This window comes from Crocodylus porosus, unplaced genomic scaffold (assembly GCF_001723895.1).
Source record: "Crocodylus porosus isolate Cpor-Errol unplaced genomic scaffold, CroPor_comp1, whole genome shotgun sequence".
Lineage (NCBI taxonomy): Eukaryota > Metazoa > Chordata > Crocodylia > Crocodylidae > Crocodylus > Crocodylus porosus.
Genome location: NW_017728886.1, coordinates 52883116 through 52902686, shown reverse-complemented (window position 1 = coordinate 52902686; position 19571 = coordinate 52883116).

Sequence of the window (19571 nt, the reverse complement as noted above, 5' to 3'; positions counted from 1 at the left end):
TATAGGTCACCAAGAGTTTAAACCCACCCCCCCTTTCAAGGACACAGTCAGTTGAATTCCAGCTTCTGTAATCTGCATGAGAAAGGCTGGTAGAGGCTGGGGGAGAATCTGCGATTTAAGAAAAACTGTGGCAAGGCTGGCCAAGGAAAAAAGTCCTTGGCAGTGTTTCTTTCTTATCAGGTGCGAGATGCAAGCTGTGCATTTCTAACAATACTCCATTTCTAACATCTTCTTCATCTCAGGCACAGAGCACCCCGGTGCCTCCGTGACACTGACACAGCTACAAAATAGGTCCCTGAAAGGAAGTGAGAAACTTGGAAAGGATGAATGATGATTAGCAAAGGAGACAACAGGTGTCTCCACCCTAGATTATTTCTAGGTGTGTCAGGCATCAAGGAACATGTTGCTTCACTGCTCCTTCTTGTACTTGTAGTAGTGATTCACAAAAATAAGCTAATATTGACTAGCTGTTCTTTATTATTAAAACTAATAACACTAACTAAACAAAAACACTCTCAACTACATCTCAGGGAGGGAACATGTTCTTCCTCATTGCTCGGTTATATTAACTGATGTGTAATATAACCACATAGAGCTTTGTCCTGGACAGCTAAAGGCCTGTGAAATTTATTTTCATTTACACAAGTAAAGGTAATTAAACATATAGTATGTAACAAATACAAATACATACACAACTGTTCCTGTTTTTTCCTTCTCTGTTGAATAGCCTTGCCTGCATCATTTTTATTTATTTGTACTGCTTTAGAAACATTCAACAGGAAAAAGCTAGACTTTAAACTGAGTTGTTATTCAGATGCTACTTCACATGCCAGGATAAACCACAACATGGCAAACCAGCAGTACTCTTTTACCCTGCTCTCTACTAGGCTTCTTCTCTGTTGCCATGTGCAGGATCTGTTTTACTTTGTTTTATAAGATACCCCAGAGCTCCTATTTAACAGTCCCAGGTGAAGGTCAATTTATGATGGTCTTGCTTTTCACAGAAGATGCCAGCTGCAATACTCCTTGCTAGCTGCTTAACAGGGGATGACATAAACTTGTCTTGAAGTGGCGGAGGATTATTCCTGGCAGGAGACAAACATCTGAAATGCCTGCCACCTGATAGGAGACTGGTAGAGCAGCAGAGGATGAGCTGAGCCAGGCCCCATGCTGTGATAGAAGGAAAAATGGGGAGAGGAACCCTCTATCACAAAACAAAAGCAGGAATTGGCAAGAGCCAAGTCTTTAGTTTCTGCTGCTTAGTTAGCTGCTCCTCATTAACACTACTTATTGGCAATGTGTCACAATTTCTGTACTGAGAGCTATAAGCTTTCTGATAAATGCATTGGGCCATTTAACCTCACTCTGTCATCTGTAATTTACACCATCACCTCAGCTCAGTGCATCAAACTACCTGGAAGGGCTTATTTTTCTTCATAATGCAATATTTTTCTTTTAATTTTATACTAAACCATAACAGACAACTCTGCTAAATCAGAACACTGACCTCCTCTAGGCTTGCACCTAAACTAAAAATGAATTTCTAGAAATGGAACAACTTAAGAAAAGTCTACATTTAGTGTAAAAGCCCAGCAACTTCCCTTTAAATCTCTTCTTTGGTGGGTAAAAGAAATGCTCCTATGTCTGTTGTGCAGTTCACAGAACTACTATTACAAATGCAAAATTAATTTTAATATTTGAGACTACTGCACACTGGTTGTCTTTGACCCTGTACCTGACAGATGTATACAGTTTGTGTTCCCTAATGTTGCTCAGTAGTAAGTCTTTAGATACTGGCTTGACCTAAGTAGTCGTGGCAAGGCCCATGTGGATACATGAAAAAATCTTCCCTTCATTGTACCCATGTAATATCACTGATCTCAAACACAGTTGTACAGGTGAAACCCTGAGCAGAAATTGTTCCATAGCAATGTAGGAGAAGCATTGTCTCTTGCACTATGCTTTTGAATAAGTGGGTGAGCCTCTTACAAAAAGGCAGTCAAGTCACCTCACAATAAGAAGCTCTGAAATTTTAGGGAAAAGGCAAAGGTAATTAGAAACCCAAATTAAGATCTCCCTTTCTCCAAGCCTTATTACATTATTCACACAAGGACCAATGCAGCCCTCTTTTCCTCCTCAGCCATATGTTGATAATACCTCTGATTTCCCATTTGGGGATGTAGACCAGCTGTGAGAGAATAAAGTAGTCCAGCTAGTAAGTCATATGGCGAATGAAACATTAGGGAGAAAGAAGAGAATAAAGAGATGTAATGCTGAGTTTTAGTTTAAGATGTGGTGGCTCTTTTACCCTTGTATATTACTAGTCTATAGAAAAAACACAGAACTAAAGGAGACAGTAGAAGACAACTCCAGTTTCTATTATTTTTTCTATCATGCAAGTGAGTTGTAAATCATTTTATGACTCTGTAATATGTGAAATAACATTCTGAAGATTTATCTGGCCTTCACATGGGCACAAACACTTTAGAAATTTGGGGCCATCAAGTCTAGCACGTTAAGGAAGACAAAGCTGAGCTGCGAACAAAATAATTCAGTAGAAAATGGGACACCTTTGAACACCAGACAGCCCTCTGTTTTGTGCACCTAAAAACATAATCTGTTGGTTACATTATCTGCTACAATAAGGCTCTGGGGGATATAATATGACTACTACTGAATTAATTAAGAGGGGAGTGTGCTGTAAAATCGCATAATTATTAGACACAAACCCCCCCCCCCCCCCCCCCGCAAAACAAATGCAAACAAAACAAAACATTCATAGTAGCTCGCAATCCTCATCCTCTGAACCCAGGGATTGCTACTGTGTCTTGAAAATCTCAGGAGCATCATAAAATGACTGCACTTAAAGCTAATGAGGAAAGAGCTTCAAAAGACTCCAAAGTGGCATGCTTAAGCAAGCTGAATTTTGCCAATTTTAAAACTATATTTAGTGTTTTCTTTTTCTCTAAAAGGGCCATCTCCTAGAATTATGTGATAATCACAAACACTGGGAAAGAGAGCTTGAAAATTTGAGTACTAGTAGCTCAGAATCACGAATGCAAAAAAAACCCAACCAAATAAAGAAAACCTAGAAGTTGCTTTTTTAATATTGTGAGTTTTAAAACAACCTCTTGACTGATTTGGGTACCTGATGTAGGGATCACCAGGTTCAATAAGCAGGCATATATGAATGGGAAGAACTAAACAATGTGCTTTAACTGAGGAGCACTTTGCAACTTTTGCATCCCCTTGATCTCTTGCTACCTAACAGCAACTGCTTAACTGAGGCACCACATCCCAAATCTCAACTCTTGTAAATCAAGGGGTGTCTCTAAACTATTACTTTTATCACTAGACACCCAATAAAAATTTTTTTGAGGCCTTGGATTTGGCAGTACCTGTTGCACTCCACAGCACTTGACTGCTATAATACGCTTTTTCGTGATAACCCTCTAGAGCCACCTCTGTATCACACTGACTTGGTCTTCTCATCTTGCATTGTAGGACGAGGGGACTCCTATCCTGGTCCCTTGGGTGAATGGAATTTTTCTTCTTGGGTGTATATGAGGAAGACTGCCCCTTCCTCTGGTCATAACTGGATTTCTCTCTATCCCATCAGGAAGCACAGAGCTTCCTGCTTATTGCCTGTCACTGTTAGCAATACTAGTTGTCTGGCTTAGATGCAGTAAACAACACAAAGTGCTCTTTCTAAGACCAATCAACCAAAATGGTTTCTGCTGCAAAGGAGTGCAATATGATGGCCTTGCTGGTGCTCTGGAGTTCCCCATTCTACACATTATTTTTCTCTTTACAAGAGAAATCACAATTTCCTTTGGAGCCCACTGCTGCTAAATTGCTAGCTCCCATATCTGCAAAGATAATGTGTGTAAGTGCCTGGGACACCTTTAGAGGGAAATGCAAAACCAGTTTAATGTAACCTCTGAGTGCAGATTCATTTAAATTAGTCAGGCACCACTTCATGCAGGAGTAGCCTGAGGAAGAGTTTTGTCTTTTGATGCTTTTCTTTGAAGAACTGCAGGGGCATCTGAGGCCCACATAAAGGAACATGAGGTTCTCGCAAGTTAGGTTCAGCTCTTAATAACAGCTCTAATCTTCTGGCATTTGTTTCTCTGTGCAGTTATTTTCACTTGCTTATTGGTTCAAACTACACAGGTTAGTTAGACTAACCTGCAAAGATTAAATCAATTCAGGCTTGGGTTTTTGGAATGTCTGTACTTAATCCTTGAAACCAGCTACATGTGCATAATAGCTATCACGCCATAAAAAGCTTCAACCAGCTATGAGGTTAGATCTCAACAATGCGTACTAACTTTATAGATAGTTATTATCAAGCTTCAATTTGCACATATAGCAGGGCCTCCCCTGAAGCTGGGAGCCGCACCAGCTGATGGGATTCCCAGACACAGGAGTACATCATGCTCAGCAGGGGTTAGGAGTCCTGCAACTGAGGGGACTCTCAGCCTAAACAGCTGCCAAATCTGGGTCCCCACTGCATGCCTCCCAGTGCCAGGACCCAGCTGGGACACGGCTGCAATCACCCAGCCGTGGGGATGCGTGAAGCATAGCAGGAGGTGCAATTATGGGGATCTTGCATTAGATCCCATCGTTTCTTTACCTCCATGTGTAGAGGGGAGCCAGAGAGAGAAAGAACTACTAAGAAGGGGGAAAAAGCGCTGCAAAAAGTAAACTAAGCCCAGAATAGGGCTCACTTTAATGGTTTTGAAAATGTTTAATTAACGAGTAGATTTTAGGTTAAAAATAATCGGAAAATATCCATGCAAGCACTGCAAAGTGTTTTTGCCTTTGTTCTACTTTTTATTTTCATGCTGGGCTACACAACTGAGAAATGTCAGCTCTGGGAGCTGTCAGTATGTCACCTCCTGAATGGCTGTTCAGCTAGAAGCATATTGAAGCCTGCCTTAACAAGGAATACATCCCTTAGAACAGTTCAAGCAAAAGCAGACTGCAGTGAACTGATTAGTGCTCTACGCTACTGGTGGTGACAAACTGACATCACTAAGAGACGCAGCAAGAGCCGACAGCTTTGTGCTACCACTTCTTAAATAAAACATCATAGATTGAAAGAGAGATTTCTGATCAAGCAGAGTTGAAGGCTAGTTCTGAAAAAATGCTTCATAATCTGGAAATCCCTCTTCCTCCTCACCAAACATTTTAAATTTAACTTTCTGCAAATGAATAGTAGAACAACAAATGTAAGTGAAGAAGGAAAGGGACAAAAACAGTGAACTAAGAGATGGGGGGCAGGGGTGTCTCTAGTGTGGTTCATTTCTAATATTCTGTTGTGTGTGTTTTGAATAGCATGATTTAGAGCAGATTTTTTTTAATGGTTGTTACTTGCTTTAATATAGGTCATAACCAGGGATCCTGGTTTTCTCTGATAAAAAAAATCTCAAATTCTCTGACAAACCCCCCAGAATCTGTTATTAAAATTAAAAGCCCCCTGCAGCCCCCGCCCAGCCCTGCTGGTGCCCCTCACTCACTCCCAATGCCTTCTGCAGCCCTGCTGGTGCCCCTCACTCAACCCCAAAGCTATCCCAACCCTGCTGGTGCCCCTCACTGCCCCCACAACAGCTCCCCACCCTACTTGCCCCCATCCACAGCCCCTGCCCCCTGGCCCTGCCAGAGTGGGCCCCCAGCTTCCAGAGCTATGGGGCCAGGGACCCAAGTCTGCAGCTCCCTGTCCCCAACAGCAGGCAGCTGCAGTAGAAGCAGCATGGAGCCAGCTCCCCCACTGCTCTGCCTGTTTGGGTGGGGGCAGTGCTGGCTCCTGGCTCCTCCAGCCCTGCTGGTGCCCCCCAGCCTTGACCCACAACCCCCCAGCCCTGCCAGAGGGGCCCTCAGCCACCTGCAAGCCCCACTTACCTCAGGCTCCAGGAACAAACAATGAAGTTTAGCCGAGTGGAGCCATGGCTTACTGAGAGCCTCAGGCCCTGCCCTTCCCCCTCTCCCTTCCCCTTTGGGCAGGACTGGGGGTTTCCCCACCCTGTTTGCAAGCAGCTCTTGCAGGCTGGAGCTCAACCAGCCTGCAGAGCTATTTGCAAAAGCAGGGAATCCATGGGTTTCTCTGCTAAAAGGAGAGATCCGCGGTTTTTCTGATAAAAAGGGGAAATCTGTGGTTTTCTCTGTTTTTTCTGTGAGAAATGGGAAACCAGGATCCCTGGTCATAACAAAGCAGAACATTTTTAAGATTCTTCTCTCAGAATCTGTATACCACACAAGGCTCCGTTTGACAGAACATTTGATCTGATGTTGCTCACATTAAATTAGACAGGTAATAGCAAAGCCCTTAATGAATTTGAAGTGAGTCTCTGGTTTTTCCTTGCTTAGCTTTAAAACGTTCTGTTTAGGGGAGGGTATTAACTCCAAATACTAAGAGATGGTGAGGCCTTCTTTTCATGAATACTTACATCTCCCTTTTCTAGATTAGGACATTAAAGGTCCAGTCGAAGATGCCAAACAATTAAAATGTTACCCATTTTTCAGGAGGCTTTGATATTTCAAAAGGTATGGAGAGAAGGAACAAATGAAATGTTTCAAATGCCTCTGAAACATTTCAAAAGGCCAGTAGTACGTGTCCTTTGAAACGTTCCAAAAGCAGCTAGGGTGCTCCTAAACAGTACCTGTTTGAATGAGATGATATTTTGAAGTGTTTCAGTTCATGTTTCATGTGTATGGGGACAGGGAGACACACAGGCCCTTCAGAATCCTGCAGCCATCTGCTCTTGGCCCTCGCTTTTTGGAAATGAAGAGTCTATTCCCACTTCCTGGCTGTTTCATTTCAGGAGGCCTGCTACCAGGCTCTTCAGGTCCAAGTCCTCTCTACTTCACCACTCAGAGGGGAAGGGGAGAAGTATAGGGGGGACTTGGGCTGGAGAGGCAGAATCCCAGCAGAGGGAAACCCCAGTCATCACCCCTCCTCAATCCCCTGTAGCACCCCTGAATGAAAAGCTGCAGCCATCCTGAGATGTTCCACCCAGGAGGTGCCACAAGGGCACATTTCACTTAGAGTCCTTTTGAAAGTTACTTCTGCCTATATCCAAAAAATCTGATACTAAATTAATGTCTTTAAAGAAAACTCAGTTGAAGATTCTTGGCCTCAGTAATAATGTAGGAGAGTCATCTCTGTGAAAGGTTTATGCCAGATAGTGATTAAATGCATCATGTGCAGCTTTTGTAGAATATAATATATACATTTTAAGGTAGTGGAAACATCACATTTACTATGGAGCAAAGACCAAAGTAGAGCAGACATACGGGACAACTTTACTTGAAACAGCTTTACTTGATAACTTTACCTCTCTTTTCTGAGGTAAAGTTATCCCACGTGGAAAGATGTAAACACTGTATCCTAGGCTGCCTTATTACAGAAGTGTCATGTGTCCAATCCACTAATCAGTTTCTATCCTGGGTAGACATTTACTGAATGCACACTGGTTTCTCCACAACCATTTGGGGCAACCACAATAGAGCCAACTGCAGACAAACCTCGAGAAAGCTAATCAGGTGTCCCTTCCTTATTACGAAGTGGATTTACTATGGAATACAATCTGGGGTAAATTGCTTCATAGTAATCATGCTGTGTCCCCCAGCCTAAGCTTTTGTCACCATTATAGATCTGTAGATGCTATGGGCTAGAAGGGGCCTCTCAAGATCATCAAGTCCAGCCCCTCTGCACTTGGGCAGGAAAGACAGCTGGGATCAGATGACCCCAGCAAGGTGCGCAGCCAGATGTTTTCTGAAGCTATCCAGAGTAGGTGATTGACTGTACCACTTCTGGGGGGAGTCTGTTCCAGATCCTGGACACTCGAATTGTAAAGAAGTTTTTCCCTATGTCTAATCTAAAGTGAATTCTAGTAATTTATGGCTGTTAGTCCTAGTCATCCTCTGGGGAGCCCTGGTAAACAGACATTCTCCCAGTCCCTGATATGCACCCTTTATATATAGATAGGCGGCCACCAAGTTCCCTCTGAGTCTTCTCTCCTCCAGGCTGGACACAACCATATCTCTCAGCCTTTCATTGTATGGCCTTCTCTCCATACCTCTGGCATTACACATAGCCCTCCTTTGGACTCTTTCAAGCTTCTCCACATCCTTCCTGAACTGTGATGCCCAGAACTGGACACAGTACTCCAGCTGCAGCCTCACCAAGGCTCAGTAAAGTGGGAGGATGACATCTTTAGCTTTGTTTTAGATGCATCAGTAGATGCTTGCCAGTGTTTTGTCTGCTTTGCTGGCTACGGCATCGCATTGGTGGCTCATGTTCATTGTATGGTCTATCAAGACCCCCAGGTCTCTTTTGGTTGTGGTGCTAGTAAGTATAGCACTGCGAAGCCTGTAAGTATGTTGTGGGTTGTTTCTCCCCACGTGGAGCACCTTACACTTCTGAGTTATCATTTGTTATATTCTTGTACTCATAATTTAATTTTGTTTTGTTGAGCTGGCTGAGGCTACAATACTGCTTTGTTAGTATATCTCTGGATGGGACCTGTTTTAGTTTGTTCTAAAATTGGCATGTCTGATGTTCAATGATTGATTGTCCAGAAGCAGGTCTGGACTGAAACAATTTCCTTTTATCTTGAATTTTGGAGGCTGACGACACACACAAATGCTTTGAGCTGAATCCATTCTAGAGATTCTCATTCCTAGTCAGAAACAAAACCGCTAAGTGTTTAAATACCAAATGCACTAATTTTGTAGTGATTTTTTTTCAAGATTCTCATTATATAAGATGGCTGAAATCCTGGGAGTGCTATTATTTCCCAGGATTCTGCCATGTTAGGTCAGAATCTTGCTAATTATTCTCACAAGATGTTAGGGTGAAAATTGAACTAGTCATGAAATGGCCTTGAAACTGAATCCCAGTTTAAGCAGAATCTGGATGTGGTCTCCTCAATCTAACTCTAATGTGTCTTGAGTCCTTCAGCTATCTCAGGTCTTCTCCTGGAAATCTATTCTCTTTCAAATAGTTGTTCACATATACATTCGCACATGTGAGTGAGTTAAACCCCTGAGCCTTTTGACAGGCAACCTTTTTTTTAACTCAGTGGTAACTTTATACTGGGTGCTACCACCACTTGATTCAGTTTCTCCATAGCAAGAGGCAAGAGAAGCCCTACATCCCTACGCTTCCATTCCTCTCTAATGGAGAGAGAGTTCAGAATCACAACCAACTTCTCATCAGCAAGCTACTCCTACCATGTTTCTACCCATTCTTACTAATGATTTATTTTGTCCTTTTCCTTTCCTTGTACCTAATTACCTTCTCCCTCTCCTCCCCACAAATAACTTGATACTCTTTTCTTGTTCCTTAACTACTGGGGGTGGAGGGGCATTGAGTGTGTCCCTTCCATCCCCATTTTCTTTTACAGCTGCTACAGCCATCTACTGTCCCAGGAGAAACCACAAGTTTACAGCTGTTCAGGATTTTTCTCCCAGAGCAAAAATGGCAACTCCAGGAAAAAAATAACCTAGGAACAACCAGGGTTAAGTCACTCCCATAGGAACTTATCTTGGGAGAGCAAACATCTGTACAACTTACCCTTTTGGTACCAATGGTGGGGGCTGTAACCTCCTAGTCAGGAAAGAATTTAAAGGAGGTTCATAGTGCCTGCCTATTTTTCAGCAGTCTCTTAGAAAGCTGCTGATGTCAGCACCTTGTACATAGGTGCTACTCAGTTACAATAGCTATAGTATGCTATTCTTAACCATCCATTTACTCTGACAACCTGCTTCCTTCCCTTCCCCACCCTCTTACCTCTCTCCCTCACCTGTTGTTACAATTTGGGAGTAGAAACAGGATGCTGACACATAGAAGAACCTGCCCATTATCAGTCCTTCCTGACATGGACTATTTAACCTGTGTTTATACTGTCCCACTTTAGACTAGCAGGGACATTGCAATACACAGCTATCAATTCTGTGATTGCTTCCAGATTTCCTTAAGCACATAAAATATATGTTTACAGACATGGTCTCTCTAACCTGCTTTGTTGTGGAACCATGTCAATTCTCAGTGGACACTGGTTCATTTAATTAAGTTACAGGACCATGGAAGCAGGAAAGTGAGAGATAGGAAATGGAAGTGCAAAAATCTAGCACTCTTGTTCCAGAAATTATGTTTTATTTATTAACCAAAGTTCTAGATTTTTGTATTTCTTTTTGTCTCAAACGAACATGGCTACCAAGTACATCCCTGAAAGATAAGAAACAGGCACTTGGATACAATGGTAATTAAGGCACATAGGTTTATAGACACTGAGATGACCTAAAAAGATTTGCATTATCAAGCAGCAAAGCGATTTTGAAAGCCAAGACCATTTCCTTGATTTTTAGTGACAAAAAACTTCTTTTGGGAAGGCAGAGGAATAGGATGACAGCGATATTTTTGCCCCCAGTTCAGAAGCATGTGAAACAAACAGTACAGAATTAGAAGCTGTTTACATGCAATAGCTTCCAGTACCCACTAGAGAGCACTGAGATCCTAGCCTCAGTAAGACTGCTGTAGCTTTTGAACAAATGGGTTAACAACCTAAGAAATAATGGGTCAGTTTTCATGTACAGCAAAAGCTGTGTTAACCGGCACTTTATTAGCCAGAAAACTCTATTAAACGGTATGCCAGAGATGCGGCAAAAGTGAAACCAGACTTTGAATCAATTTTCATAAACTATAACACAGACTGAAAATGGTCCCACTGTATTTTAGGAAAGTTGATACATCAATCTGACTTTCTCTGCATCCCTCTCTCAGAAACCAGGTTATCAGACACTAAGCACCTCATTTTTTAATCGATTTGAAGTCACAATTCATCACTATAGTGATAATCACCTTAAGAAATTCCTGCCTCTCGCTTAATTGCTGGACCATCATGTGTACAACATCTCTTACACTACCATAAGATGGAATATATTGAAACCAGCTGCTTACAATGGCAAATCCACAACCTAAAGAATAAAGAAGCCAGATACACAGCAATATCATCTTCTTAAGCCTGTGTAAGAAACATAACATCATCACTCTAAGAAAGTCTTGCCTCTTGCATCAAAAGCATCAACAGAGGTCTGAATGTTAGACACTAGACAACTCCTCTCAGTAAAAATTAAATTCTGGACTAGATAAGAACAGCACCATAAATGAAGAGCCACAGTTGTGTGAGGGAAGTGTTGTTTCTCTCTCACGCACACTTAACAGATTAACATCCATTGTGAAAGTAAATCTCCATGAAACTTTTTGGAAGTTCCCCTGGTTTGAGTCACCCCAAAATGCCACCCTTTTTTCTTGGGATACACAAGCCTTTAGGAAAGCATGTTTTACTGCACCCTTTATGAAAGCATGAATTTGCCATGGGACAGTACAAAACACAGATGTATCCCAATATGTTTATCAGCCACTTGTAGCACGGGCGGTATCAGTAGCCCAAAGAATTATATTTGAGGCCTTAGTCACACCTCATTACAAACCTACAGTGATGATAGTAGATGCATAGTACAGTAAGTCAGATAGTTGACATAGAAAAGGCTCCTAAACTCAGTCATGAGTAATCCAGTCTGCAGACCTCCACCCAACCACAGTTCCAGATTAGGAGCTCCTCTTTCCCAGTGGACATGAACCCCAGTAATGCACTTACCTGACAGGCAAATGCTTTGGGTGCCTGTTGAGCCCTATCCATGAACCATGCTATGCAGTAACATCCCCAGCATCCAACTGGAGACATGCAGGCATCAGAAAATCATGGTGAGATTTTCAACCAGCTTGTTAGCTAGCTAAGGCCTCAGTCAGAACCAGTCTCTTCCAGGCCCTGCTTCTAATTAATGGAAGCGGGGACATGTTGTACCCCAAGAGACTGCATCAGAAAGCAGCTTATCCCTTTTCCTGGTTAAAAATAAACCAATCAATCAAAACAGTGCACATACCCAAACTTGGCAAGTCTGTCTTTACCAACACCTACCTCCCCAAAATCCTTATTTGTTTAATGTTTATATTATGAAGTAGGTCCCAACAACAAAAAGATATATAGATCAAGAGTTTATCATCCTAGCATAAACTAATTCAGCATGGATCATACCCTCCAGAGAAGCTGGATGGCAATTTATTGCTGGAACTTCATTCCAAGTAATGTAGCAGCTTCTCTATCATTTGAAACCTTTATCACTTGAGGCCTGGGCAGCCTGATACAAATATATGTGCTAGTTTATCCATAAATTCCTGGGCTTGGTGCAGGAATTACAGGCTTAAATTCTATGGTTTGAACTATGCAGATGATCAGATCCGTCTGGAAAAAATGCAGGCGGTGACCACATAGTTAAAGACTGCATCCTAAGTTATATATCCAAGGGAACTGAATGAGGGTAGCACAGGAAAATATAAATCTGATAATTCATAACTTCTGAGTGCTTAACTTTGCACCCTAATGTTCTCTCAAAATAGAAGCCATTTAACACACAAGAAACTAACTGTATCATATTTAATCCTCCCACAAGCTTTTCCTCAGTTGAAATTTAAATGTAGAGGCTCCTTTCTAAGAGGGGAAAAACATTCATCCTTTAGATTGTGGGGTGGCCAACCTGTAGCACACGTGCCAAAGATGGTACAGGCAGCCTGTGTGTGTGACCCATGGCAGACCAGAGGACAGGCAGCACCGTGGTAGATATAATAGGGCAGAGGTTCCCAGCCCCTGGGCTGCAGCCTGGTACTGGGCTGCAAAGGGTTGGCTGCCAGCCTGCAGGAGGGTTGGCTGCTGGACCGGAAGTGACCGGCATACTGTGGACTGGCAGCCAACCCTTTTTTATACTCAGTACAAAAAAAGGGTTGGCTGCCAATCTGCAGTATGCCAGTCACTTCTGGACTGCAGTTTGCCAGTTCTCAGTCACTTCCAGTCTATGATCTAAAAAGGTTGGAAACCCCTAGAATAGGGAACAAAAAACAGAGCATGAGACTGGGCAGAAGGGGCTCAGAGTGATGCTTAAGGAGTGTATGAGGCTAATATATTGCATGCCTGCTGAAAAGGTTGGCTCCCACTGCTTTAAAACAGAGGAAACAAAGGCATGATGAAAAAGCAGTAGAAGCTAACAGGATTTTCTTGCAACTCTTATTAAGTCCTTGGGGATAGGCTAGAGAACCAAAATCAATCATTACTTGCACAAGAGATCCAATTTTGAAATTGTCCTCATTTTGATTAGCTTGATTTATGCTCTTTAATTAAAAAAGAACAGAGCATATACATCAGCAGGCTTTAAATGATTAACTAGAATTTCCTTGTAAAATATTATTTGCTGCTCTTCTTGGGGGAGAGAAACGGTATTGTTTTAGCCAAGTCATTCATCTAAATTAAAATTGCATCAAAATACAACCTTTTTATATTAACAGAGGTATTGTAAGGCTTCATAACCTTACTACATAAAATTAAGTGGCATTATTTTTTGTTAGTGAAAGCAACTTACCTTAACATCCTTTGAGTTGTCACACAGAAGTGACGACATAAGTTACCATGTAATTTACTAGCTTCTAAATTAAAGCATTTTCCAGTGATCTGTGTTCTTTTATTTATTTGGCATGCTGCTCAAACACAAGCAAGCAGGAAGAAATCATGGCATTCTGTAAAGCAAATAAATGGTACACAGGAAGACAGTTCAGATCTTTCTAATTCAGCATTTAAGCTTTAGGAAATTCAGATTTTAATCTCGTATTTTTGCAATATGGTTCCTTTTCTAACAAGGAAAGAATTAAATTCTGTCCTCAGTTATATTAATTCAGCCATCCTCCTGCCATGACCTCCAGGTAGGACCTTTTCATGATTAACTACCAAGAGGGTAGATATTTGAACCCCAATGCTGAAAGTTAGGTTAGTTCACAAGTACCTGGAGGATCCAGGTCTTAAGGATACTAAACTATAACTATCATCAGATGCAGAAGAGGCATCCTCAAGCACTCGGGGTGAGTCAAACCCCTAAATATCAAAGTGTTTGCTTGAAAAAGGTGAGATTTTAAAAATCCAAACTTTTTTAAAATTTACCTACTGGCTTTTGAGTCAAAGCACACAAGTCAGATTTTCAAACTTCTCTGCAATAAGGACTTTTTCATGTGTGAAAGTCTTGTGTGTGATACCAGCAGCTGAGCCTTTAACAAAAATACCACATTTAATGAAACTTGTGATGAAATTGTGAGTATTGACAACACAGAAGGAGACTGACTCTGCAGGTAGGGAAAAAGGGAAGTACCAAACTATTAGGACATTTTTTGACATGCTATTTCCCACAATTGCTAAAGAAGCATGTGGATTTTCAAGATGACTCAATTTAGAAAATGAATTGCTGCTGCTCAGCAAAAGCACTGGGAACTTTGAGTGGGCAATTATGCCTTTTAGAAAGTCTTATATATGCTCTTTTTCTTGTTTCACTATGCATATATGCAGAAGCAGACCCACAATTTTGCAAAACAGGAGTGCAGGAGCAGCACAGGTGCTCCACTGGTGGTTGCACCCCTGCTCCCTGCCTGTTCCCTCCTTCCCTCTCACCTACCAGAGCAGGCAGATTGCACCACAGGAGCAGCAATTGTAGACTCTAAATCCTGAAGAAGGTAAAAATTCCCTCCTTCACTCCCTTCGCTTCAGTGGTCAGAGGCATGTCCCCCTCTTTCACCTGCTGTGGCAAGTGTCCCTGCTGTCTGTGCTATCCCAGGTGTGAGGAGAGGTCCTATCCTACTCCAGCTGTGTAGGGGCTAGGCTCAGCCTGGGACAGTAGCAGAAGCAATGGACAGGTAACTTCTCCCTGGATGTTCCCCAAGCCCTAGAAAAGGTGCGGGGTGTGGGGAACCTGCCCACTAGCATTGTTCTGGGCCAAGTCCAACCCCCACACAGCTCTGCTTGAGTGGGAAAGGTGCTCCCCTTGGCCCTGAAACAGTGAGGACACTGGCAGTGGTGAGACCAGCAAAGGCAAGGGGAACAGAAGTGTCAGGGAAGAGAGGAGCTATGTCTCTGAGCACAAGGGGACAGGAGAAGAATTATTACAGTCTTTGAGACTTCAAGCCTGACTGCTGTACCTGCTGCATGGTCAGAAAGAGGGGGTGAAACCATGCCACTGCACGCCCTATGCATCCCCCCCCATATGTGTTTAAGCTTCATCTTCCCTCCTCCTCTCTGAAATGAGACAGAGTAGTCTATTGCGCAGGGTGGTGATCAACATTTCTAGCTAAACGTGTGTGTTCACATTTGTTTCAAGTTAATACTTATTTATAGAGGACTCTCTTTAGTTTTGGCCTGGATGCCATATTTTTAATTTTCCATGTCAGTGTGTGCTTGTGCATCTCACTTTGCTTTCAGTGGAGTTCAGGGATACTCAGCTTTTCTGAAAAATCAGACCAAAAAAGTGGCAAAACTCATCCCTACAGTAACTCTGTCAACTGAACACCAAGGAAGAATTTGGTTGTTAGCGTAAGCCAGGGGCAAAGTAGTCTGGCCCCATGGGTCAGATGAGGGGTTTGGGGCCAGTCTGTAGACCAGATTAGACCCACAGACTAATCCCATGTTCCAGACCATTCTCACATGCATCTTACAGTGCATGCACGGCTTTAGTTCTCTGCACTGCTTTGCAGCATGTGCTAGTCCTGGCTCTGCGTTATGGAAAACAGGCCTGGTCCAGGGCACATTACATACAGCATGCTGACTGATCTCGGGTGCATGCTGCATGTGGCACCTGAACCAGACCAGCTCTGTGCACTGGCTCTGGCTTGCAGGCTCAGTCTACCGACCTGATACAGCCTCGAGTCTGGTGTTCCGGGTTAGTCTGGCATAGGTGCATACAGTACCCACCCCAGACTGGCCTAGATGCCATATACAGCACATCATCTCCTGCCCCTATATGATGCCAACAGCACATGGTTGCCCAAACCCAGCATGACATGAGGTACATGGTGCTGATCAGGAGCACATGTTGCATCTGGAGCCTGTGCTAACCTGACTCTGCACACTGGCTTTAGCGCACACAGCCAGTCTATGGACCAGTTTGGGACTGGTTCTGGATTCAGCATGTACAGCCAATCTGGCATGGGCACTGCATGCAACACACCCCAGGCCTCATGTGCTGCATGCAGCGCACGCTGGCTCCAGCCGCCATGACATGTGCAGCCTGTGCCAGACAGGCAGCATTACATGCAGCATGCTGGTCCAAGAACCAGAGGCAACACTGCAGGCTGGATGATCGGGATTTACAGATCCAGCCTGCAGACTGTATGTTTGACATCCCCCGTATAAGCCAGTTCCTTTCTAGTACTATACTGACAAATGTCTCACTGCCTGCCAAAGACGGCATACCTCAGTTGTATGATGTCTTATCTAGAGTATGGAAAAACATTTGAGACAGTCAATATATAGAGAAAATATTTTTAAAGATAACCTTTAAAATTCATTTATTATTGAGAATTGCAATTTATGAAAACCTTAATTAAGTGATATCACAATTTTTGTGTTAATAAATCTTTAACTACCTTCACATTAAGGAGAAAATTATAATGAAAAAGACAAAGTAGTGCACGTTTTGAATATGCAACATGAGGATATATCCTCATTTCAAAAGAAAGACGACAAGGACTGAATGGGCATCAGAAACTATATTACTACCGATATATTATTATCTCTGATATAGTTACACCATTTAACTACTTGTTCTATCTTGGCATTTTGTGTGATAATCACAGAAATTAAGGGCTGGAAGTCACCAAGGTGATTGAGTCCAACCACCTACTCTGAGTAGGAATACTGCTGAGATCAAATGATCCCAGCAAGATGTCTGTCCAGTCTCTTCTTGAAGTCTTCCAAGGTTGGGGACTGTACCACCTCCTTGGGAAGTCTATTCCAGATTTTGGTCACCCTTGCCGTAAAGAAGTTCTTCCTGACATCCCACCTGAAACCATCCTCCAACAGTTTATGGCCATTGCTTCTTGCCCTCCCCTGAGGAACCCTTGTGAAGTTTTTCTCTCAGCTCCCAATATTCACCCCTTACATACTTATAGATGGCCACCAAGTCCTCACTCAGTCTTCTCTTTCCCAGGCTGAACAGTCCCAGATCCTTTAGTCTTTCCTCATAAGGTTTGTCCTCCAGGCCCTTAATCATTCTTGTGGCCCTTCTCTGGACCCTTTCAAGATCCTCCCCATCTTCTTTGAAGTGCAGCACCCAGAATGGGACACAATACTCCAGTTGGGGTCTCACCAATGCTGAGAGGAGGTATCACTTCCTAAGCCCTGCTCGCAACGCATCAGCTAATGCATCCCAGTATGCTAATAGTTTTGTTGACTACACCATCGCACTAGCAGCTCACGTTCATCCTGTGATCAACCATAACCCCGAAATCCCTTTCAGCTATTGTGCTGGCCAGGACATCTCCTCCTAGCCTATATTCATGTTGCTGGTTACTTCTCCCCAGATGAAGCACTCTGCATTTATCCTTATTGAACTGCATCCAGTTCTGCCCCGCCCACTTTTCCAACTTGTCCAGGTCCACTTGGATTTGCATCCTACCCCTTAGTGTGACCACTTTTCGCCATATCTTAGTATCGTCTGCAAGCTTGGCTAGCGTACTTTCCACATCCTTATTTAAATTGTTGATAAAGTTTTGAACAGCATTGGTCCAAGAACCCTGTGATAAGACACAGTAACAATCACCATATTCTGCAGCAATATGATCCTGAACTGAAGGATTAGACAGAGTTTAGGTTTCTTGGGGCATGGATCACTGTCTTTTTTGTTATGTTCAATGTTTGTACAGTACCTAGCATAATAAAAGCTCCATCTATGACTGAACTGCCAGGCACTACTATAACTATAAGTTAGAAGTTTCAAGAAAGGATCCATGTTAACATCTTTCAGTTCTGATCAAAGTGAAGTAGAAAATTAAAAGTACACGTCAAAATAGAAATGGACCTGAATAAAAATATGGATACAAAACATCCCTGCATTTTGGATGCTTGCAATTCAAATGAAATTGTGGTTTGCATGTGTTATTATATATAGAAATTGCCATATATATTTGTGCCAGTGTCATTAGTAAAGAAAAAAAAATTGTGGGTGCAGCCTTAAGCATAGGTGCTTAAGATAAGAGCTCATACCTACGTTTGGATACATCATGAGGCTGTTCTCATTGTTAGTTGGCAACATACCTAAGCATTTTTCTCGGTTAGGTTTTTAGACATAAGTTGCACCCAAGCCAAAATTGTAAGTGTTTATATGCTCTCAGGATTGGCATGACACAAAAAACTCAGAGGACTTGGAGCACTGGATAGAGTAATGAGCTACTTTGCCCAGCAATTACTGAAACAGCCGTGGAACATTCAATTCATTCTTGAAACAACAAAAAAAGTTTCAGGCTCACTTGGAGAATAGCCATATAGAAAAAACCCTGTTAGAACAATGTCATGTACAGACAGGACAAACCAAGAGTTTTAGAAGAGTTAATTCAGTAACAATAATTTTAAATATATATCCCATTTCAGTTAACTTTAATGACTTAAATTTAATCCAACTGCTCAAACAATAGTTTCAAAATAAGGTGCATCATCTTAACACTTGCTGTACTATGAAAGAAAGCTTTCCTATATTTAGTTAAATCTGCATGTGATGGATTATGGGCTTTATTGTAATATTTCTGTGCTGACCCTGTTCATGTCTCAGTTTTCCCTAGTTTTCCCTTATTTTTCCCTAGCTAACCTCTGAAGGAGGAAAGAATGGGTTAGAGAAAAAATGAACCCAGAAACAGGACAGAAGGCACTCCCATCTATAGAGAATTGAATAGCTTTGTTGATATACCGACAGAAGTCAGGAATGCTAGTGATGCCCAAGAGACTTTTAGGAAAGCTAGATGAGGGACACTGAAGCATGAGCAAGCAGGCTATTGTTTGAAGGAGACAGTCTGCAGAGGGCCTGACAGAGCAGCCTTGGGGCTCAGAAGTAGGGCAGACTAAAAAAAGAAAAGGGAACAACCTTTGGGGATGTTCTGAGCTGTGCGGATGGGACTGGGGAGAGAGGCTTAACCCTTTAGAGGGGGCCTTGCCCCCAATAAATGTCTGTAGTAAAGCAGAGCTGTCCATCTGTTGCTTGGAGCTTTGGGTTGCACTTGTTCTCCCCAACAAGAGGTAAAGTTAATCCCTCAGGAGCAGAACTACATGCTAGCTCCCCAAGTCATGGCTGCCAAAAACCAGGGAGGCACTGAAAGGCCAGGGTCTCCATTTTGTGAATTGGGCAGCCCACGCATAACACCCCCTCTCGAAGAGTGAAACAACAAAAAAGTGGACACCGTTTCACAAAACAAGCACCCTGCACATCAAAAAAAAGCAGAAAAAAAAGCCAAAACAGACTGTGTTTTGCAAAACAGGAACCCCAGGTGTCAATTCCCACCCCCCCAACCAAAATAATGACTCTGTTTTGTGAAACAAGCACCCTGTGCGTCAACCCCCCCCAAAGCACAAAAATGAAAAATTGATGCCTTTTCGCGAAACAGGCACCATCTGTGTCAAAAAAAGGAGAAAAAAAGGAAAATGGACTCT